The sequence below is a fragment of the Hylobates moloch genome, unplaced genomic scaffold (genome assembly GCF_009828535.3).
Source record: "Hylobates moloch isolate HMO894 unplaced genomic scaffold, HMol_V3 SCAFFOLD_9, whole genome shotgun sequence".
Classification (NCBI taxonomy): Eukaryota; Metazoa; Chordata; class Mammalia; order Primates; family Hylobatidae; genus Hylobates; species Hylobates moloch.
Window position 1 is genome coordinate 94080553 of NW_026652284.1, and position 25256 is coordinate 94105808.

At 34.5% G+C, this 25256-nt stretch overlaps 1 long non-coding RNA gene across 1 annotated transcript in view; it reads left to right on the top strand.

Annotated features, from left to right (window-relative positions):
• The window catches only part of LOC131384201 (uncharacterized), a 78772-nt gene extending 56983 nt beyond the window's left edge, over nucleotides 1-21789 (top strand). The window contains exons 2-3 of the long non-coding RNA XR_009214828.1: nucleotides 19946-20007; nucleotides 21651-21789. This is a non-coding gene — a long non-coding RNA (uncharacterized LOC131384201). The remainder of the gene's footprint in view (nucleotides 1-19945; nucleotides 20008-21650) is intronic.
• Nucleotides 21790-25256: the final 3467 nt, after the last annotated feature.

A 25256-nucleotide genomic window follows, 5' to 3' on the forward strand; every position in this document is an offset into this window, starting at 1 on the left:
CATTGACACGCCACTCTAATTCATATCCCTCTAATAATAAGCCAACCAGATCCACCAGATACTCACAGGCATTATGGAAAGGGTTGTAATTATATTACTAGAGGACCAGAATTTTGTAGGATAAAATGAAGCACGAATCATGGAGTGCTTACTTAAGTACATCATTATTATCGCAAAATAGCAATGGTGGTCTGGGTACAAGAAATTCCTAATCTCTAACTGCACCCTTAAAATAGAAGCATATGAAATGATCAGAATCTGATTTGCATCTTAAATCTAACCTCTGTGAACGTAATGCAGTGTGAACTCTTGACATTCTAGTGTACACGAGTGAATATAAAAAATCTCTTTCAGTCTTTTCTTCATCTCTATGTCTCACACACACAACCTAGAGATGATGTTTTTTCAATGTTGGTGCATCCTTTCAATATAGAAAACATGAGATGGAAGTGATGACTCTCAAACCCGTTTATTATCCCTGATTGTAATTGGGCCAGACTTTTTTATTTGGTATAGGCCTCACGGAGTAGTTATATTTCAGCTGGTAATTCCTAAGACAGTGAAATGCTATCTACAGTCTCTCACAGATTCTACATTAATAATAGAAAAGAAGATCTCAGGACAAAATTACTAATTATGTTACAAATGCATAAACTGGTTATCTTTTGCTTTGCTTTATTCCTCTTGCCACTTTTCCAATAATATCTACCTATTTCATTCAAATTTATTCATTGGCATGTTTGAATATTTTAACATTTATTTTAGGTTCGGAGTATATTTGTAGGTTTTTTTATATGAGTAACTTGCATGTCATGGGGATTTGGTGTAGAGATTATTTCATCACTCAGGTAATAAGCATAGTACTTGGTAGGTAGTTTTTTTGATCCTCACCCTCCATCGTCTAGTAGGCCTCGGTGTCAGTCATTCCCTTTTTTGTGTCCATGTGTACTCAATGTTTAGTTCCCACCTATACATGAGACCATGCAGTGTTTGGTTTTCTGTTCCTGTGTTACTTCACTAAGGATAATGGTCTCCAGCTCCATCCATGTTGCTGCAGCGGATATAATCTTGTTATTCTTTATGGCTGTGTGTGGTATATATTCCATGGTGTGTATGTACCACATTTTATTTATCCACTCTACCATTAATGGCCAATTAGGTTGATTCTACATTTTTGCTATTGTGAACAGTGCTGTGATGAACATACACATGCAGGTGACTTTATGGTAGAATGATTTATTGTCCTTTGGGTATACACACAATAATGGAATTGCTAGGTCGAGTGGTAATTCTGTTTTGAGGTTCTCTCAGAAATTGCCAAACTGCTTTCCACAATGGCTGAAGTAATTTACATACCAACCAGCAGTGTATGGTATTTCCTTTTCTCTGCAAACTCGCCAGCTTCTATTTTTTTTTTTTTTAACTTTTTAATAGTAGCCATTCTGACTGGTATGAGATGGTTTCTCACTATGGTTTTCAATTTGCATTTCTCTAATAATTACCGATGAGCATTTTTTCATAAATTGCTGGCTGAATGCATATCTTCTTTTTAAAAAGTGTCTGTTCTGGGCCTGGCGCGGTGGCTCACGCCTGTAATCCCAGCACTTTTGGAAGCCGAGGTGGGCGGATCGCGAGGTCAGGAGATCGAGACCATCCTGGCTAACATGGTGAAACCTCGTCTCTACTAAAAATACAAAACAAAATTAGCCGGGCGTGGTGGCGGGTGCCTGTAATCCCAGATACTCAGGAGGCTGAGGCAGGAAAATGGCATGAACCCGGGAGACAGAGGTTACAGAGAGCCGGGATCACGCCACTGCACTCCAGCCTGGGCGACAGAGCTAGACTTCGTCTAAAAAAAAAAAAAAAAAAAAGGTGTCTGTTCCTCTCCTTTGCCCACTTTTATTTATTTATTTATTTATTTATTTATTTATTTATTTATTTATTTATTTATTTTTAATACAGAGTCTCGACCTGTTGCCCAGGCTAGAGTGCAGTGGTTCAATCTTGGCTCACTGCAACCTCTGCCTCTCAGGTTCAAGTGATTCTCCTCCCTCAGCCTCCTGACTAGCTGGGATTGTAGGCGTCTGCCACCATGCCCAACTAATTTTTTGTATTTTCAGTGAGACGGGTTTCACCATATTGGCCAGGCTGGTCTTGAACTCCTGACCTCAGGCGATCCACCCACCTCGGCCTCCCAAAGTGCTGGGATTACAAGCATGAGCCACCTGCACCCAGCCCTTTGCCCACTTTTTAATGGAGTTGTTTGTTTTTGGCTTGTAAATATGTTTAAGATCCTTATAGATTCAGGACATTAGATCTTTGTTGGATGCATACTTTGCAAATATGTTTTTTCCATTCTGTAGGTCATCTCTTTACCTGTTGATAGTTTATGTTGCTGTGTAGAAGCTCTTTAGTTTAATTAGGTCCCATTTGTCAATTTTTGTTTTTTGTTGCAGTCGCATTTGGCATCTTCATCATAAAATCTTTGCCTGGTCCTATGTCCAGAATGGTATTTCCTGGGTTATTGTCTAGTGTTTTTACAGTTTTGGGTTTTACATTTAAGTCTTTAATCCATCTTGAGTTGATCTGTGTGTATGTTATAAGGAAGGGGTCTATTTTCAATCTTCTCATATGGCCAGCCAGACATCCCAGCACCATTTATTGCCTAGGGAATCCTTTCCCCATTGCTTGTTTTTGTCAACTTTCTCAGAGATCAGATGATTATAGAGGCATGGCATTATTTCTGGACTCTCTATTCCATTTCTTTTCATATGTCCTTGTGTAAATGAGATTCCATCATCCTCATTTTGCTTGGGAGACAGTAGAACTAAGTGTGAATTTCCCAGACTTTGGAGTTGAACTTCCTGGGGTTCAATCTGAGTTCTACCAATGGCAAGCTATTTAACATTTTACACATGATATAATCTCCTTACTCCCCAGCATACATATTTTTAAAAGGAAAAAAACTATTATCAAATCAAATGCTTAATAATCATATTATTAAACATTATATGCTTAATTATATGTATTATGTCTTAAGTATTATATGCTTAATTACATATATCTTAAGCATTATATGCTTAATTACATATATTATATTTTATGTATAGCATCATATTAAATGGCATATAAAAACAATAATTTTTAGACAGATCGATTTTTTAGAATTTGGTGATTTGTTGTTCATTTTCATAAAGAGAAAATCGAATCTATTTTAAGAACAGGAAATTTTAAATTATGAGTATTTGATGGTCGCTTTCTATTTGATTATCAAGGTCTAATAAAAATCTCCAATTAAAAATATATGTAATTTTAAGCAATAGCATACATCATCAGAGAACAAAACTATATTAGCAGTAAGTCACTGGATGATGAATGTGTCCTATAATGTTAATCTTATTACATTATGAAGTTTATTAAATGTTTTGCAAAAGTATTTTACAGTACCCCAAGGCCATAAAAACAAGGCATCCAGAGATCCTTAGAATAATTGCCATAAAATATAATCATATTTTTTGTCTATTTATTCATTCTGTAGGGAGAATGAATTCAGTTTGATTTTCTTACAAAAGCTGAACCCTTAAATTCATTTCTCTAGGAATGACTGTCTCTTTCAAATTTGTTTTTCTTTCTTGGAAGTTTAGCTAAAAACTTCTCAGTAATTATAAAGCCTACAATTACATTGACTTTTTAATTGTTTTATTTGAAAATGCTTGAGTACAATAGCATTTAGATCTTTTCTATGTTTCAGTAAGTTATCAATAAAGTTGAGTTTACAAAGTTTTCCTTGCATCACCCTTGTTAAGGGATCAGCAAACTTTTTCTTTAAAGGGCTGGATAGTAAAACATTTCAATATTGTTGGTCGTAAAAAATTATAGGTCTGAGGCAGGGCGCGGTGGCTCATGACTGTGATCCCAGCACTTTGGGAGGCCAAGGAGAGCGGATCATGAGGTCAGGAGATTGAGACCATCCTGGCTAACACTAAAAACACAAAAAATTAGCTGGGCATGGTGGCGGGTGCCTGTAGTCCCAGCTACTCAGGAGGCTGAGACAGGAGAATGGCGTGAACCTGGGAGGTGGAGCTTGCAGTGAGCCGAGATGGCACCACTGCACTCCAGCATGGACGACAGTGCGAGACAATGTCTCAAAAAAAAAAAAAAAAAGAGTAGGTCTGTCTTTTGCTTTATTTTGTATTGTTTTAGATCAAAATAGACAATACTTCTTTGCCTTCTTCTTGGAAAAGCAACGATATCCCTGGGATGTTACCATTTCAGGGGTTAATAAAGCATCCTCTTATTATTCAGAAGTCTCTAAGTCCTAGAGAACCTTAAATTTCTCTGTGATTCTACTTTTGGCCAATATCTGAATGACCATGTGTCACTTTTGAAAAAGGAGAAACATGTAAGGTTGATCCCACTTATACTTTTGGTCCAAAAGGGCATACATTTCCCCTGAGAAATGCAACAATTTTATCAAAATAAAGTGTGTTACCTAGGATGTGGTTCATCCAGAAAAGTTAGATCCCTTATTCCTAATACACTATGAACCAGTTCAAAACTTTCCCAGAACTGTAATTAAGAGTAATTCAGAGATTTCAGGGTGATCCTAACTATTGTAGACAATAGGTTCTCAACTTTTCTGAAATCACCACACACCTATGTAACTTAACCTAAGTTGTCTATAACCTAATGTCTTGCCTATAATCCTGAATATTTGCACAATCCTTCATGATTTAAAATCAAGAAATGAATCCCCTTTACAACAGCTGCAAAAAATAAAATACAATAAAATGCCTAACAAGATACTTAACCAAAGAGGTGAAAAATCTGTACAAGAAAAACTGCAAAATGCTGCTGAAAGAAAACATAAATTTCACAAACAAATGAAAACATATCCCATGCTCATAGATGAGAAGAATAATTATTGTGAAAATGATCATACCGCCCAAAGCAATTCTACAGACTCAATGCAATTCCCATCAAAATACCATCATCATTTTCTCACAGAACTAGAAAAAACAATCCTAAAATTTATATGAAAGCAAAATCAGACCCCACAAAGCAGAAACAATACCAAGCAAATACATTCCCACCAACAGTGCAAATTTACTTGGAAATTTGTTTAAGATCCTTATAGATTCAGGATATTAGACCTTTGTTGGATGCATCGTTGCAGATATTTTCTTCCATTCTATAGGTTGTCTCTTTACTCACTTGATATTTCCTTTTGCTGTGCAGAAGCTCTTTAGTTTAATTAGGTTTCATTTGCCAATTTTTGTTTTTGTTGCTTTTTACCACTCTTTGCATAGTAAGACTGCATTCCTACCAGTCTTTCTACCATTCTATGCATAATAAGACTGTATAGGCCCTTAAATTTCCATTTAAATAGATGAGGATCATCATATACCAAGAGCATGTTACAGCCTCTCTTTCGTGTAGTGACAAAAGCCTACTCACCTTATCTAGGGGAATAGAAACAGCAGCTAATCAAGCGGAGGCCTCTGTCATTTTGGTTTAAGACCTCCTTTGAACATGACAGTCTTCATTCTGTAAAATATTTTTTGCTCACTGAAAATACACAACTTTCTTTGTAGGTAGCCTTATTTTCTATTAAATTCTATTATTTTTTCCTTTATGCATTTTCATTCATTGTTACAATACTTCCTGCTACAGTTTTTCCATTACCTGAAGAAACAAAAACAGTGATTCACTAACTTCTATTCACAAGCTATCTATCTTAGAGAGATGTATTAGAATCTTCTTTAGAAAAGCTAAATTACTTTTGTTTAAGATCAAAACAAGACAATATCAGAAAGGATAAACAGTATTCAACTAATCCCTAGATTATGACCCCTTGCTGGAAACAAATCTGCCCAACTATTGAAAATCACTGCATTCATTTGAATTTGTCATTTAGGAAGAGATAGGAGGGTTAATATATGCACTGATAGTATACAGGTTTTAGGGCAGTCTCTATTTTTGGAATGCTTTGGAGACAACAAGGAATTATTCACGTCAACAAGAACCTCCAACTAAGGATGTAATGTAAGAAATGCTCAAAGTATCTAATTTGTGAAGACATAAATATTTTAAAGGTAGGGGCACAAGCCAAAACAAGTAAGATGTATTTTTTAAAACCCTGGATGAAAAGTATACAGTACAGTCAGACCTCCCTTTATTAAAGTCCTACTTCTTGTGAAACTCCAGTTTCCTTGAGACTTTACTGTCTAGATTCAATGAGATCATTATGGAAAGGTAGACAGGTTTAATTCTACCTAACTGAGTCTGTTATATAATTTCAGCAATTTATTCAGAAAATGAATTCTAGGAGAACTCTAGATAAAATTTCATAAAAATATTTAGAATAACAAAGATTCCACCAAAAAAGACTTCTTAGAACAGATAAAGAAATTTAGTAAAATTACAGGGTACAAAATCAACATAAAATCAGTTGCCTTTCTATATACTAACAGGAGTCTGATAAAGAAACCAAAAAGCAATCCCATTTACAAGAGCTATAAAATATTAAATACCCAAGAATACATTTAATCAAAGAAGTGAAAAATCTCTACAAGGAAAACTATAAAACACTAATGACAGAAATTGTCATTATACACTATTAGAAAATAAAAGATATTCCATATTCATGGATTATAAAAATTAGTATGCTTAAAATGTCTGTATTACACAGTGATCTTCAGATTCAATGCAATCCCTATTAAAATACTAATGATATTCTTCACAGAAATAGAAAACCAATCTTAACATTAGTGTGGGACCATGAAAGACTCCACATAGCCAAAACATTGCCGAGCAAAAAGAACAAAACTGTAGGCATCACACAGTCTGTTTTTAAATTATGCTACAATGACATAATAGCCAAAACGGCATGGTACTGGCATAAAAACAGGCACATACATGCATGGAACAAAACAGAGAACCCAAAAATAATCCACACCTTTACAGACAACTCATTTTCAACAAAAGTGCTAAGAATATACATTGAGAAAGGGACAGTCTCTTCAATAATGTGTACTGGGAAACTGGATAACCATATTAAGAAAAATGAAATGAGATTCCTATATTTTGCCATATACAAAAGTCAACACAAAATCAACTAAAGAGTTAAATGTGAGACCAGAACCATGAAACTATTAAAAAACAAACATTGGAGAAAATGTTATGAGACACTGGTTTAGACAAAGATTTGTTTGAATAAGACCTCAACAGCACAGGCAATAAAAGCAAAAATAGGCAAATTGGGAATACATCAAGCTAAAATGCTTCTGCACAGCAAAGGAAACAATCAAAAAAGTAAAGAGACAATTACAGAATGGAAGAAAATATAGGGCAACTATCCATCTAATAAAGGAATAATAACTCGAATGTAGAAGAAACTCAACTCCATAGTAAAAAACGAAACAGTCTGATTAAAATCGGGCAAAAGAACTGAATAGAAATTTCTCAAAAGAAGACATACAATTGGCCAACAGATGAAAAAATGCTTAATATCATTGATCATTAGGAAAATGAAAATAAAAACCACATGATATAATCTCACCCCACTTATAATGGACATAATCAAAAAACAAGAAGTAACAAGTGCTGACTAGGATGTGAAGAAGGAAGAACATTTGTGCATTGTTGGTGGAAAGTAAAATAACACTAGTACAGCCACTATGGAAAATTATGTGGAAGTTCCTCAAGAAGCTAAAAACATAACTAACATATGATGCCTCAATCCCACTGCTAGGTAAATATTCAAAAGAGAGGAAAACAGTATATCAAATTTTTATTTTATTCCTATTCACAATAGCCAAGATATGGAATTAACCTAATTGTCTATCAAGAGAAAAATGGATAAAGAGAATGTGGTATATATATACAATGGAATATTATTCAACCATAAAAAATCCTATTATTTGCAGCAACATGAGTGGAATTGTATGTCATTACGTTAAGTGAAATAAGCCAAGCATAGAAAGACAAATACTGCATGTCCTCACTCATATGTGGGATCGCGTGACTTGCTTGACAAGGTTAACCTTGTCAATCACTTAGAAGATTCACCCACCTTACCCTGCCCACTTGTCTTGTATGCAATAAATATCAGCGTGCCCAGCCGTTCGGGGCCACTACTACCGGTCTTGGTGGTAGTGGTCCCCTGAGCCTAGCTGTTTTCTCTTTATCTCTTTGTCTTGTGTCTTTATTTATTACAATCTCTGTCTCCGCACACGGAGAAAACACATGCTAAGCCCCATAGGGCTGGACCCTACAACTACTGTGCTGATTGTTTATAGTATTCAATGATGTAAATTCCATTGGAAATCAAAGATTATCTTTCTGTGATGTTATATGTTATACGTTTCTGTGCTTGGCTTATTTCACTATGCCCATGAGTGGATCTCATGGGCATAGAGAATAGAACAATAGATACCATAAGGTGAGAAAAATGTGTGAGAGGCAGAGATGCAGAGAAGTTGGTTAAGGGGTACAAAAATACAGAACATAGAAGGAATTCTATGTGTGTACTAATATCTGATAGTACAGTAGAGACAATTACAGTTAATAATTTATTGTCTATTTCAAAATAGTGAGAAGAGAAAAAATGGAATGTTCCCAACACAAAGAAAAGTGTTTTAGGTAATAGATAGCCTAATTACCCTAATTTGATTATGACACATTGTATACAGGTATCAAAATTTCACAGATTCCCCCAAAATATGTATAACTAAAACTCTTGTTTTCTCCGAATGGCAGCTTAATATTGCAAGAAGAATTAATGTAAAGTGCTGTAATAATTTTGCAAAAAAAATAGCACTCAAAGGAGAAAAATTCACCCATAAATCTCAGTGGAAAAAAATGTACTAAAACTTTTTAGTAAATTTTCAGTGTTTATCACATCTGTCATCAACATAAGCCTTGCAAAATTGCAAAGGTGCCACATGGGCAAGATTTTGAATCCAAGGGCTCATTTGAACATCTCTAAGTGGATATCAAACACTATAACCCTGCAGTGGGTTTTGTGAATCTGGTCATTACCTACTATTGGGATGCATGTGATGCTTTCCTTGATAGAGAGCTGTGGATCTAACAGTGGCATAGGTAGTTACTAAATAGGTAGTAACAGTGGCATAGGTAGTTACTAAATAGTGCATTCCCACTTTGAAGAGTGTCAGTATCTGGTGACAGAGATACCCAATTAATTGAGGCTATTATTAAAGAGTTTTGCAAAGTTTTCAGAGTTTATATCTAATTCATTATAATAATGTCTATATTACTCCAATATTCAGGAAAGTTAGAAATAACAAATAGGATCCTGAAACTCAAATTAAGAAAGCTGTCATAGTAGACCACCATGGCGCATGTATACCTATGTAACAAACCTGCATGTTCTGCACATGTATCCCAGAACTTAAAGTTTAATTAAAAAAAAAAAAAAAGCTGTCAGAGAATATCATGTTTTCATATTTAACTCCTTTGAAAGTGAAATTATTGTTAGCCAACCCAATGGTAATACCTTAGATCATGAACTCCTTTGGAATTGGGAGTTAAATTATTGAAAGTTTGTTAACTCTATTCATAAGTTAGCTACAGCCTACCCATATGTATAAGAATGTCATCTCTGATTTGGTACTCCTAATTATTGTAAGACAACATAGCTAAGTATTGAAAAGAACTAATTGAGCATTTTTTTTTCAAGAGCATACAAAATAACCTTTTCATGATGTACAACCCGGATTTCAATTTGATCTCAAGAAGTAACGTCACAGAAAGATAATCCTTGATTTCCAATGGAATTTACATCATCGAATACTATAAACAATCAGCACAGTAGTTGTAGGGTCCAGCCCTATGGGGCTTAGCGGGTGTATTCTCCGTGTGCAGAGACAGAGATTGTAATAAATAAAGCACAAGACAAAGAGATAAAGAGAAAACAGCTGGGCCCGTGGGACCACTACCACCAAGACATGGAGACTGGTGGTGGCCCCGAATGGCTAGGCGCGCTGATATTTATTGCATACAAAACAAGGGGGGCAGGGTAAGGAGGGTGAGCCTTCTAAGTGATTGACAAAGTGAAGCAAGTCACGTGATCACAGGACAGGGGGCCCTTCTCTCTTGGTAGCAGAAGCAGAGAGAGAGAAGGCAGTATATGTCAGCGTTTTTTTCTATGCACTTACAAGAAAGATCAAAGACTTTAAGACTTTCACTATTCCTTCTACCGCTATCTACTACGAACTTCAAAGAGGAACCAGGAGTATGGGAAGAACGTGAAAGTGGACAAGGAACGTGACCACGGAAGCACAGCACCACAGGGAGGGGTTTAGGCCTCCAGATGACTGCAGGCAGGCCTGGATGATATCCAGCCTTCCACAAGAAGCTTGTGGAGCAGAGTGTTCCCTGACTCCTCCAAGGAAAGAAGACTCCCTTTTGTGGTCTGCTAAGTAGTGGGTGTCTTCCCAGACACTGGCATTACCGCTTGACCAAAGAGCCCTCAAGCGGCCTTTATGCGGGCGTGACAGAAGGCTCACCTCTTGCCTTCTAGGTCACTTCTCACAATGTCCCTTTAGCACCTGATCCTATACCCACCAGTTATTTCTAGGTTATATTAGTAATACAACAAAGAGTAATATTAAAAGCTAATGATTAATAATGAAAATTAACCATGATCACCTCTATATCTAATTTGTATTATGACTATTCTTATTCTAACTATTTTCTTTATTATACTGAAACAGTTTGTGCCTTTAGTCTCTTGCCTCGGCACCTAGGTAATCTTTCGCTCACAGTGGTGAATCTCCAGAGGTTTGACCAATGGATTCACGTCTCTCAATTAAAAAGACACAAACTTAAATCAAATCTCTGTAGAATTGTTCTGACGAGAAACATTTAGTTGAATATATTTAGGAATTTTGAGACGCAGACATTACTCTAAAGGAGAAGGATTCAACCCAAGACCTCTGTTACCAAATTGAAGACTATGTAAGAGATACTCAGCTACTGCTTCAATCTGTGGATCAAGACCACAAATTTTCATGCACTAATCTATGTTCTTTTGTTCTTTATTTCTCAAGATATATTTTCCTCTATTTTACAGGTTTAAGATTCTCTAAATATATCACCTGCAAGAACCCCATTCTTAACATTGGTTTTTGCATGTTTAGGCACACTTGACATGAGTCCGATACCTGGCTATAATTTTTACCTAAACTGTCTAAAGCATAAAATAAAATGACTGTTTGCTGGGCTTGTACTCATTTCTATTTGGGAAATACCTCATTTCTTGTAATGAATCAGTTTCCTAATAACGAGAACTGCCCTGTTGGTAATGTAACAAATATGATGACCTTTTCAAGGCAAACATCACAGAAGGCCAAATGACCAACTATCTAAAATCTCCTGCATTTCATTCTTAGAAGAGATTCCTGTCTCCAGAAAAACAATAGCTGCCATCTTTTCACGCTTTCACAAAAGTTAGTTTTGTAACCAAACATTTGCAGAAAAGGAAACTGGACTAGAACAAAGGGCTTGTATTTGGAGGCAATCTCTCTTTCTCACATCTTACAAGATAAATTAATCATTTTTTTTGCCTTATATCTACCTAATGACCTCAACATATTTTATCACCTAACCATCGTATTACTCTTAATTTGGGGGGGTCTATCTTCAAGTATTGAAAGAGTATTTTGTTATTTTTATTTATTAAGTGTCATTTTATCATTTGCTGCAACCATCAAATGAATCACAAATCATTATATTGAGTGAAACACAAACTCCTATGATGCAACTGATTTCTAACACTAAGAAATAGAAAAGTTTCTTTTAAAAGTTTGAGGCCAGCCTGGGCAACATAACAAGACTCTGTCTCTAAAATATATAAATAAACAAATAAGAGAAAAGGCTGTTTTGCTAATAACACTGAGAGGTTTCTTTCATATTTTAATTAAACCAATTTTATTGTGAAGTGTAACCTACATAGAGAAAAAAAGTACAGATTGTAATTAAAGACAAGTTGGTTTGGTTCTATTTCTCATAGCTCCCACATTCTCATAACAAATTGTCCCATTTTCTGTTTGTCTGAAAATTTTTTTTTATTTTTCCTTAATTTGTGAATTACATTGTTACTGAGTGCTGAATTTTAAGTTGGCAGTCATTTCATTTCAGAACTAGAAAGATGTCATCCCATTGTCAGTCTTACTGTTGCTCCTTGAAAGTATGTGTCATTTTTCTCTGACTGCCTTAATAGCATATCTAACTTTGATTTTCAATAATCACATTATAATGTGTTTTTTAGTATTATTTTTCTTTTGGTACTCATAGAACTTTAAAGTACAGTTTGAATAGATATCAGTGTTTAGTTCTCAGATATTACCCTTTGCTCTCCAGAGAACCACCATTCTCTCTTCTCTACATTTTTGCAAACTTAACATGTTAGAATTTTTCATTTTATTTCATATTTTTCTTATGGTTTCTTATGAATTTTCCATTATTTTTCTTTTCATTATTTTGTACTTATTCTCTAGTAAACTATTTCCCAATTTACTTAAACTCCTCTCTATAGCGTTCAATTTGCTGTTAAACTTTCATTGAATTCTTAATGTTAATTATTACATTTTGTGGTTTTAAAAGTTTTACTTATTTTCTTATGGACTCTACATGATAAAAATTTTCACCTTTCGTATGTTTTCCTCAGCATATTCAGTGAGTCTTTTTCTGTCAATTCTAATAACAAAGTCATCTGTGGTTCTTTTTCTATTGTTTGTTTCTCTGTTGTCCATTTTTCTTGGTTTGCATCATTTTTACTTGATTTTTTTGACATCATAGCAAAAATTTTTGGAGAACCAGATGTTGTCACTCATCTTCCTGATGGGATATCACATTATCCTCTCATAACTAGAAAGAGTAGAAGACAATTTTAATTAAATAAGGTTTGAACTGATTTAAGGCTTTTTGCATTTTGCTAAGGTTCTATTTACCTTCATTTCACACCTGCTAGGATGTAGCACTCTAAGCATCACAAATGAGAGTATTTTGTAATTAACAGACCCACCTTGTTTTCACCATGAGACTACCTTTAACTCCACTGTGCTTTTTAAGAAGTTTTTGGTTAGCTTTATAATTTCTTGCTCCGTGCAGTTTAAAAATTAAAAAAAAATGCCAAGAGAGGAAACCAAAAAGTGTAAGAATTACATCTGTGTTGCTCTTTTCTCTCTTGATAGCCTTGGGAATGCAAACTTCAATATTTTTCCTTGCCAGTCTTATAAGTTTACCAAAAGCAACGGTAGACTTTCCGGGTTTAGCCATAGTCATTTCTGTTGATTCTGAGCTTGCTCGGTGTTGAGAATCAGCAAAAGTCCTGATGGAGAAGCTCTAATGAAGCCTTCCCTCCTCGCCCCGTCATAGCCCCTGAAATACTGGTTCCCTTGGTCACTCTCTGGTATTTTCAAACTAGGTTTCTACTTTTCGCTTCAAGCTTCTCCATCTTAGCTGGAAGATGAAGCTGAGGGTTGCACTGACTCTGTCCTCACCAACTGAAAAGAACTAGTCCTTCTCAGTTATTTTTAAGGCCTCATTTTAGTTTATAGAGCTCTGATAATTAAACTGCAAGATATAAAAAGGCACTGGTTCTTGCTACAGGAATACTTAAGCAACAACATGTATATCAGTAAGACTGTAACTATAAAAAGAGGATCTAAAATTATCATTAAGCTAAACATTGTACTTCTAAATTGTAAAATAGTAATTTGTGCAAATATTTATGCTAACAAAGTTAACTCTCACTCCATGTAAACTCAGTTAATGTAAGTCGATGGCCCTAAAATTAATATTTTTTGAGTTTCTGCTTATGGCTTTCCCAAATAAAATTGCTTCTTTAATCATAAGAAAAATTCACATATTATCTAATTAATGTGTACAAATTTTGAATTCTGCTTATTGTATATCAAATAAGTAAACCAGTTGTGTTTTTTAAAGCAAACTAAATTCTACCTGCTAAAACTATTTGTTGAAGGCCAAATAATTAAAAAAAAAATTAGAGCCACTTTAGTAGAAACAAGAATAAAAGTTTGACTCTCATAGTAATTTAGCAATCTCTACCATGGACAAATGAAGTAATGGAACCAACTGTGATGCAATGAACTGTGCATTCTCACTGACTGCATCTGTATCCTCACCCTGCTCTTATCAAAAGGTGACTTCGAATCAAAATGATGTTATAGGAACTGGCTCTTAATGTCAGGTGCATTTTCCTGAGACAGGAAATCTGGCAACCATTTTAAGTGATGTTTCTATAAAAGTGCAACCAAACTATGGAAGAATAAGAAAGGAACAATTTTTTTCAGTGTAAACAGGTTCTCTTTGATCAGGATCTATAATAAGTCATTGGTACAAAAACAAAGAAAAGAATCAGAATGCAAAAGATACATGAAATAAATTGTTTAACTTTAAACATTAAATTATAATAATTCCTAATCTGTTGATGAATAGTCAAGTATCCCCCTTTTTTATGAGTAGCTGTGTCATCTTTCTAGAATCAGTTGTACCTATAATTCATTATCTATAATTTTCTATTTAAATGTGTTTAAAGTCGAGGGAGTAGAGACATTTTCAAAACAATCTTTGCTGAATTCTTGTAAATGTCTACATTTTATCTGATTAGGACAGAAACAAATTTTTTACCTAAGTTGTTGGTATTCTTTCAATAATATGAATATAACGTGATTTTTAAAAAGCACTCAATTCATTTTCTTTAAAAATGGCAAGAGTATTTTCACATGGAGTTATATTTGTTTATTCAATATCTAATTAGAATTCATAATTATCTTATAAAATACAATTTATAAAATTCAATTCAGAAATAAAATCAAATGTCTTTTGGGAAGTATTCACTTACCTTGTGTGAGTGTGTCCACAATCATAAAATAAAGCTCTGTTACTTCCAAGGTATATGTATGCTACAGATCAATCAGTGTTTTCTATAATTCAAGCAAATCCTGAAGTGTTTCTTGATGTAATAAGGTATACAATGAGCCACTGTGTTCACAGGGGTAGTTTTCTGAGGAAAGAATATGGTCACTGGACTGAATGGCTTGCAGAGGGTGTTGCTTGGGTTAAAAAGAACAAGGAACAGAGACAGGTAAGAAAAGTAGAGGATATTCACATGTGTGCCATCTTTGCAAACATTAAGTGTTCATAAGTTTCCCTTTATTCTGTAGTCTGGAACATTTATTATAACTAGAATTTCTACTTTTATTTCTCTACATAAATGTTTTAAACATGGCCCTTGTATATTGGCCTTATATGTCATTAACTTCATATATGTCATTTACTTCTTCCATTTTCACAACCAAACTCAATTTTTCAGCTATGCAATTGTTCTAAATATAGCCCAAATAAGCTGATGTTTAGCAATTTAGAGGCTGCTGGCTTATATATACTGCACAAATGTACCAAACATCTTCTAGCCGGAGAGAAGATAGGTTCTTGAGCTATAAATAGTCCCAAGATGTTGCTGTTCTTTGGTGCTCTGTGACCCAGAGACTCTTCATTATGCTGCTGAGTGAAATCATCTAGACACATGAACCTCCTCTTGGTTTCCTCCTCTCCACTGGGAGTTCCTTTGCCCTCTTTTCTTTCTATGTGGTAACCAAGTGCTGGCTGCCTGTTCTCTCTGGAAGACCTCATGCTGTAAGGGACTTCCCAGAATCCAAACCTGTCAGAGCACCACCCAAATAAAGCTTATTCTATTCTACAGCCACCACATGGTCATGCATTTTTCCTTCATCCACCCCTAAATCCCTTAAACTCACAACATTCCATTATGGAAATGCCATTCTGAAGTTTGAATTATGTTCCATACTGACTGATGAGTAGTGTTTGATGAAGAATGAAGAATGAAGTTACTAGCATGAGTCTAAGAGATAACTTTATCTATTTCATATGCTGAATTTCACCCTGGATCTTCTTAGCAAATACATGATATCACATAGAATCACTATTGATTATTGAAGAAAAAAACAGAACACTGGAAGCACAAAGCTATACATCCCAGCCAACTTAAATAAGAGTGTAAAAGGTCACACTCCTATGAGGTTTGTTGCCATTGTACCCACTGGTTTTTCCTTCTAATTATATTCAGAAAATGAATTCTGATTTAAGTAAATATAAAATAGCCTATATCAAACAAACTGTCACAGTGAAAAATAAAACTTTGGAACCAAATAAACACCCACCAATAACAAACAAAATAATACAACTGTGTTATGAGAAAGGAAACACAGATGATTTGGCCATGGAAATAAGACCTCATTAGACGAAGTCTACATCTATAAGGCATTTTTTCCTGATGTCATGCTCATTCCTTTTTCAATGAAGGGGAATTAGAACTCGTACAGAAAGCTCTGGTCATACTAGTTGGAAGAGTCAGGCAAGAAAATTAGGTATGTCAGACCATTTGGAAATTAAAGGAGAAAAACAGCTATGAAAAAGAAGGCCACAAAGGGAGAGACCAAAATATGAATGAAAACACCCTTTAGATTCCAAATATTGGACACAAAATTTAACAAAATTTAAAAGTAACTGGAGAAAGAAAGTCTATTACATACAAGGAAAGCAAAACAAACAAACAGAAAAACAAGAATAGCTGACTTAACAGAACCGACAGAGGGCAAAGTATAGTAAAATGCTATTATTAAAGAGGCCAAAATTTAGAAAGAAGACACCAGTAACTTAGAAATTGATATTCAGTGGGAACATCAGTCATAAATAAAAGTGAAATATAACATTTTGGATTAAAGAAAGCAGAGAGAATTTGTCTCCACCAGACCTTCACAAAAGAAATACTAAAGAAATATCTTTAGAATGAAAAGGCATGATAAGAGATGGAAATTCAAATATCCAGATACGAAGAGGAAACACAAGAAATAAATACAGTAATCCTTTCTTATCTATGGTTTCACTTTCCATGGTTTTAGTTACTCATGGTCAACCACAGTCTGAAAATATTAAATGGAAAATTCCAGAAATAAACAATTCATAAATTTTAAATTTCATGCCATTCTGAGTAGTGTAATAAGTTCAATAGGCATCTTTTCATTCCTAGAGCAAACACTAATATATAAAGTAGTAGAGCTAAAAATCAAAAAGAAGAAATATCGAAGCATAATTAAAATATATGCATTTAACTCCCAAAAATAAAGAAAAAAAGAATTTAAAAAGGACAAATAAAAAACTAATAGCAAGATGGTAGGAATAAAAGTATCTCTATTAATAATTACAGCAAGTGAAGTGGATTAAATATTGCCATTAAACCTTAATTTATAATTGCATTCCATTGTAATTGTATAAACAAAGTGAAGACAACCATATGCAGTCTAAAAGGGATACTAAAAGCATGGCAAAAGATATACCATGCAGATAACAATCATAGGAAAGTTGCAGGCTGCAAAACAAGAAGTAATATGAAAGATAAAAAGGGATATTCCATATGTCTGAGAGTCAATTATTAACAGTTTTGAAAATATACACAGCAAAAACTGGCAGAAGTGTGGGGAGAATTACTGAGACCTACAATTTGATGGAAAAGTTTCAAGTTCCTTCTTTTATTATTTTTGTAACATTAATCAGAAAAAAATTTATGCCATGGTCTAAATGTATGTATCCCTGCAAAATTTGTATACTGAAGACTAACTCTCAACTGATGATACTAAGATGTGAAGCCTTTGGGAGGTGATTAGGTCATGAGGACTCTACCTCATGAAAACAATTAATGTGCTTATTAAAGACGCCAGTGGGCTTCTTTGCCCCTTCTGCCACATAGGATGTAGCAAGAAGACACCGTCGATAAGGAATAAACCCTCACCAGACACCAAATCTGTTGATTCCTTGACCTTAGACTTCCTAGCCTCCAGAACTGTGAACAATAAATTTCTGTTGCCTGTAAATTATCCAGTAGAAAGCATTTTGTTATATCAGCCCTAACAGACTAAGACACTGCACCTCTCAAATCCCTCCAATGGTTTATGCCTCACTCAACATAAAAGCTAAACTCTTTACTGTATCCCCCAAACACAAGACGACATTACCTTCCCCCATTACACCTCCTCTTAGTTTCTACTTCTCTCAAAATACTCCATATACTTGTTAAGAAAAACACCTCCATCACACTCCTGTTTCAGGGATTTGGTATTTTTCATTGTCTGTCTATGGAACTATCTTCCTTCAGACATGTGCAAGGTTTGTGAACTCATTTTCCTCAAGTCTTTGTAAAAATCTTGTGTGTGTGGTATGGCTTTCTCTGTTCATCAAATTTAAAACCTCAATCAGTTCCTTCAGCACTATGCATTCTTCCTTCACCCTTAATTTTACTCAGTTGTACTTATCATCAGACACCATCTCTGTATAGTTTACTTATCTGTTTATTATTTGTTTATAGGCACTAGTATGCAAACGCCATGAGGGGTTTATACATTTTATTCCAAATCATATTCTTAGTGCTTAAAAGAGTGCTTGTCCATGTTGTTGAATGAAAAATGAATATATTTATCTAATCCAGTGAAGGACCTAGTATCTATATACCCTGTAAGAAAACAAAACACAGATCTAAGAAATTTATGAAATAAAATACAAAAAAGATATGAGAACATCCACAACATTCTTCTCATTTTACCATTGAGAAAACAGATCTGGAGAGATTTTTCTAACACATAACAAGACTGAGTGGCAGGATATACCAGTCTACACACCTGTTTTACTTCACTGTTGTGGCCATCCCAGAATGTGGGCTCATTGAAGATTTCTGTCTGTCTGATGTAGATTTTTTTAAGGGATTTGGTTGCCAATGTTTAAACATTAGCATATTACTCATACGAGTCTAAAAACCAGCTTCTCTTGAAAAATGGGAACATCTAGCAAACACGATCCATATTTCCATGTGGCAATAATTTCCACTGCTTAGACAGGCATGTGTTCTCAAGTCTGCTTTCCTCTGTTACCACATCTTTCTGGTCCTTGTGGACATCAGATTTTGCTGCCTTGAATTTATCCCTTATTTTAATATTTTTATGTATTTACACATAAGATTCTTGATTCTGGTAATTATGGCATAATAAACAGAGGAGAAATTAAATTAGTGTTACTGAAAAGAAATTTAAATGATACTATGGTTCAAAACCTGTGCCCCACATATTTTGATAAGTAAATATTCATATATCTCTACTTGGGTGTACTTTTCATGTTTCTATCACCAAATGATATGCTCCTGAAACAGTCACCTGGGGAGATAATATATCCATCATTTATACTTTATTATAAATTACCTTACTAAATATTATACATTTTTATCATGTGGTAAAGATGGACTTTATTGATCACATATGTCTTGATTGAAAGATGGAAAAAATATTAGTTTGTTTTTAATTTGAGATGCTATGAAGGAAGCTTTTAAAGCCAGGTTAATTGCATGAGAGTAGTTTCTGATGGTCAAAGATGTGTCCATTCCTATCTATAGAGTTTCAGAATTAAAAAAGGAATATTAAAAGGTGTGACAAGTATATAAGGAGAAGAATGGGTTAAATTTATGTTAAATTTAACCTCAATGTATAGTTTGCTGCTTGTCCTTGTTGTACATGGCTAATGCTATACTATTATATTAATCTCCGAACACAGGGTTGCATTCCTACTTTATGTACTATAGGGGGAATTCTAACATAAACAAGTTTTATGTTTTTATGTTTATCTAATTTCTTGTATCAATCTTGTCCACTGTTTAATTGTTGATAATATCAAAAAATATGTACAGCGTGTTTGGCTATTGGTTCTACAGTCGACTATAATATACAGTTTAAGAAAAAAATGGGACTTAAAGAGAAGCCAAATCTTTGCCATATTTTCCTCTGTTTTAATGATATTGTAAATAATTCTCTATGGTTGTTTTATTTTTCTTTAGTGCCCACACAACCTCCTACATGGCCAAATTCATTTCTTGATGGCATGCTGGTGACTGAACATGTAGGTGCTTACTAAAATAAATGTGCTGATGGGACATATGGGCACAGTTTTCTTCCAGCTAGTTTAATATTTTTCTTTGAATGTCTGCATATTATTTTGATTTTCTAAACTGTGTAACTGGCATTGATAATTACCAACTTTGCAGGATTCTTTTCCTCATTCTCAATATTCCTGTTATCATCTGCCATGTAGGTTGAAGTTTTTCTTCCTTGCCTTAAGAAGATTAAATTTAAAATTTATATTCAGGCCATTGCAGCAAAAAGTCTGAAATATTCTCTTTTTCAAGATCTCTGTGTAGTTTTCTTTCCTTAACAGGAAATTACCTACCTAAGGGTACAACGAACTTTTATTCCAGAGGAAACTGTTCTGTCAGCTGCAGGTTGTAGGCACTGACATCATGACAGTATAATACACCTCATCTGAATAGAGAAGGACATTTTCAACTTGAAAAAAAAATTTTCATCAACACATTGTTATTGCATTATTAAAATATAGTTGCTTATGATATTCCTAAAATGATGGTGACATGATTTTGGAAATCATTAATAGGTTTTAGTTATGAGGATTCTATATTTTTTTCTATGTAAAATATTTTGTGTAAAAATATGGCTAGCCCACTCTAGGCTCGTAAGCACGGGATAAAATGCACTATGCTCTTTTCTAGGAGATGATGCATTTACACACGATGCTTGAAATGCTAATTCTTACAGACTATTGTGAATTTTCTTTTTATTGCTACTATGTTTCGTCAATTTTTTTTTTAGTTTTTGTATTTGATGTTAGCAATTTGCATCGAAACAGATAATAATTTGGGCTGGAAATACTAAGAATGCATTTATAACACTGTATAGACCTACTGTGGAGTGCCAGAATATGAGTGTTTGAAGTGCAGAATGTACTGGCAAGAAAGAAACATGGCTGATGCTACATAGGTCCCTTGTTGCCTTTCTTCTCTCATAGAATTCTCTAATTAGTGCTCTTAGTTGATAATTGTACAAAAGTATTCTGATTTCAGATAGATATTTCTGATTCAATTGTAAAACTATCCTTAATGAAAGCATAGGGAATCGCATAGCAAATAGAAGTTCTGGACTCATTGAAAAACTCTGGTTGAGATTTTTTTTAAAACCTAAAGCTTTTGGGTAAAAAAAGTTTTCATTCACTCATTTATTAATTCACGTATTTGTTCATTAAACTTGTATATATGTAGTATTAAGAAAAAAATTCTAGAACCAGATTGCCTGGGTTCAAATGCTACATTTGCTGCTTACTAGCCATTTAAACTTGGACAATTACATTCTTTATAGGTGGTAGGACTCCTAAATCACAGGTCTTTGGTAAGAACTCTCAAATGTGTTATGAGAAAGTATTTGTAATATGTACAAAAAAATGCTCAGTAAATATTTGTCACCATTAATAGTCAATATTCATCAACATTTGTAGTTTTATTAAATATCCAGTTCCTGTGGATACAAATTAGAAATGACAAAATATTTAGTGTCAATTAGAACCCAATAGAAATGCAAATTATGAAGTTAAGGGGTAGAAATAAAATCAATTTTAATATATTATGTTGTGAATAGATAGGTATAGATGAGATAGATAGATGATAGATTAATAATATAGATATCAATGATTTACAGTTGACCCTTGAACAACATGGGTTTGAACTGTGCAATACTACTTATCTGAGTATTTTCTTCCACCTCGGCCACCTCCGAGACAGCAAGGCAAACTCCTTCTCCTCAGCCTACCCAATGTGAAAATGATGATGATGAAGACCTTTGTGATGATCTATTTCCGTGTACGGAAGAATAAATCAATATATTTTCTGTTCCTTGTGATTTTCTTAATAACACTTTTTCTAGCTTACTTTATTGTAAGAATACATATAGTGTGTAATACATATGTATGATATGTGTTAATTTACTGATTATGTTATTAGTAAGGCTTCTGGTCAACAGAAGGATATTAGTAGTTAAGCTTTCAGGGATTCAAAAGTTATATGTGGATTTTCAACTGTATGGGAGGTTGGTGGCCTTAAACTTCCACATTATTTAAGGGTCAACTATATATATATATATATATGTATATATATATATATATATATGTACTCTATCTATATTGATACACACACATGTCATATTCAAAAGGTTGAGAAACAAAAAAGTAAATTCACTTTATTGTGAGGGTCTGGAAAGATTTAAGATGAGGCATTTGGAAGTCATTAGATGAACAAGAAAGGAAGGATAACCCAGACACAAGGAACAAGACATGTAAAGCCTCATGAGGTGGCAAAATAAAATCAATGGTAGCAAATACATAGGTTTGATGGGAAAGAAAGTAGGGCAGAAAAGAAATGAGGATAAGATCAGGCAGAACATAATGACTGCTATAGGCTCTGCAAAAATGGTCGATTGAGTCTTTAAAATATTTTAATGAATAGGACAATGATATGATTTACCTTGCATTTTAGAAAATGATGGAGGTGCTGTGAATAGATGCAGGTATGAAAAAACGAGAGATAAATACTAGTACTTGGGAGGATTTTGCAATGGCCCAGGTGAGATCATAGCTGAGCTGAGTTATAAACAATGACTGTGAAAAGAGGGACTAAATATTTGTAGATTTTTGAAATAGAATCAACCTGATTCAAATACCATGTAGTAAGTTGGGAGTAATCTGAGTTAGGCCTGATATTCTCAGGAAAGCATTTTTACAAGTAAGAGGACAAGTCTTGTTTTTATTATATTGAATCCCAGTTGCCTCATCTGTTAGACATTTAGGAGTTACAACAATGAGATACACACACATACACACACAAACACAGATGCAGGGAGGCAGAATCAGAGAACCATTCTGTGAATAATCACCTTAAAATGATAACTATAACCATGATTGTGAATGGGATTATCTTGGGAAGTCCCAGAGTAGCCTGAAGTTGTATAGAATTCACAAAGCAGATATGGTACACTAGCAAAGACGAAGGTCAGTAGCCCGAGTAATAAAAAATAAGCACTGCTAGAATCTGAAAAGTATCCTTTCTACTGGGACATAGCAGGATAGTTTCACTGGCATATTAACTGTTTCAAACAATATGTTGATATGGTCATATTTCTGTTGAAATATTTGTTTATATATGCACATAGGAAAGGATGCATATCTTTTATACATAAATGTTAAGGATGGTCATTTTTAGTGGAGCTATGGGTATACACAAGTTTTTAGAGCTTTTCTAAGGTGTTCATTTTTATGGTACACATGCATTATTATAGAAATTAGAAAATACAATTTAAAATTAGCTATCAAGGAAAACAAAAGTAAAAGCTAAAGTGGAATCCAGAGTCCAAGACGTTGTATTACATTGTAGACATGTGATGGTGTTTAGATGCTAAACACAAGGAGTCAGTGGTGAGAGATGACTGAATGCACAAGAAAGGACAATCAAGGAAAAAGAAAATTCGGAGGAGGAGAGAGAGGACCAGACGCAACAACAGGATTCATAGTTTGGAAAAAAGATCAGCCTTGCATAGAAAGATAGTTTCTACTTAAACGTTATAGGAAGGCATTCAAAATGGATGTGAGCTGAAGAGGATGATGCTTATGGAGTTGTAGGCTATCTACCACCATGAACACAGGTTCTTTTCTAAAAACCCAGTCACCTAAAATACATGGTAAAGACAATATTAGTACAAAAATTCTCTCTGGTATTAGCTGTTGGTAATATTTCTTTTAAATTGGTTCAGTTCATTTATATGAGCCAGGTAGATAAAGCTAATATAGGACTCAGGTGAGAAGTAAAACAATAAGAAAGAGTAGAGATTATCATTAAAACTTATTTTAGCACTTTTATATCTTATGGTCTGGAGATCAGAAGTCCAGAAGTGGGTCTGACAGAGAAAAGTCAAGGCATTAAGACTGCTCTGTACCTTCTGGAGGATGTAGGGAAGACTCCAAGTCTAAGGAACACTACCAGCATTTCCTAGGGTGTGGCTCCCTTCTACCAATGGCATCACTGACTGCTGCTTCCATTGTCACATCTCTCATCTCATCTCTTATCAGACTGACTCTGATAATCCTCCCTCCCTCATATAAGGACCCTTTTGATTACACCAGGCACACCTGCATAACCTGCATAACCCAGGATCATCTCCTTGTCTTAGAGTCCTTAACTTAATCCCATCTGTAAAGTCCCCTTTGCCATGTCAGGTAAATATTCACAGGTTTCAGGGATTAGAAGGAGGACTTCTTTGGGAGCTACTATTCTGCTTATCATAACCACTATTTTGTTTTGATTTGTTACTTGCAAATAGAAAATGGATACACCCTTGTTCCCCCAGCCACCCAGTTCTCCACACAGGCAGCCAGAGTTACCAGCTTCTTTTGTTATCTCTCCAAAAATATTTAATGCATATACATAATTTTCTCTTTTTCTTCTTTTTACCCTCACACAAGTGGTAATTTACTAGAAGTATTGTTTTTCACTTTTTTCTCATTTAATAATATAGTTTCAAGATAACTCCATATCAGAATAAAAACTCACTTATTCCTTTTTACAGCTGCATAGTAGTCCATAATACGGATATGTAATAATTCACCCTGTCATTTCCTTACTCTTGGGTGTTTGTGTTGCTTCCAGTCTTTTGCTTTTTCAAATAATTCTTCATTTATTTTCACAGAAAGGGGTCACTGGCCACTGTCATGCCTGAGAGGGCTTCAATGGAGAGACAGTGGCCATGGATGCCAGATTAGAAAGGGAACTAGGGAGCAGGAAACAAGTGGGGTGACCTCACAATTTGTGCTGTATAATTTACAAATGAGTCACATTTTGTATAAATAAATATTTAATACTCATTAGCTTATGAGAGCCTTATAAATACTATGAGACATAGGCATCATGGAGTATCTCTAATTTGCGGGTAAGAAAATTCAGACACAGAGATGTTGCCTGAGGGTCCACAGTGGCAGAGCCAGATTTCAAACTAGGTCTTCTCTGTCTCCAAATTCCAGCCATCTTCTTGTGTCTTAGCTATTTCTTAGGTCTAGAAGATGGGACCCAAGGGAAGAGGAGAAGCAGGACAGAAGCAAACTATGTTTAAATAATGTTTTTATTTTTTAGTGTAAAAAAAAAAAATAATTATATGGGCCCAACACAAATCTGATCCACACAAATATGCGGTATCTTCTGCCAACAGCCTTTAATTTTCCAATCTATCAAAAAAATCACTCAATCCACTGATCATATTGAA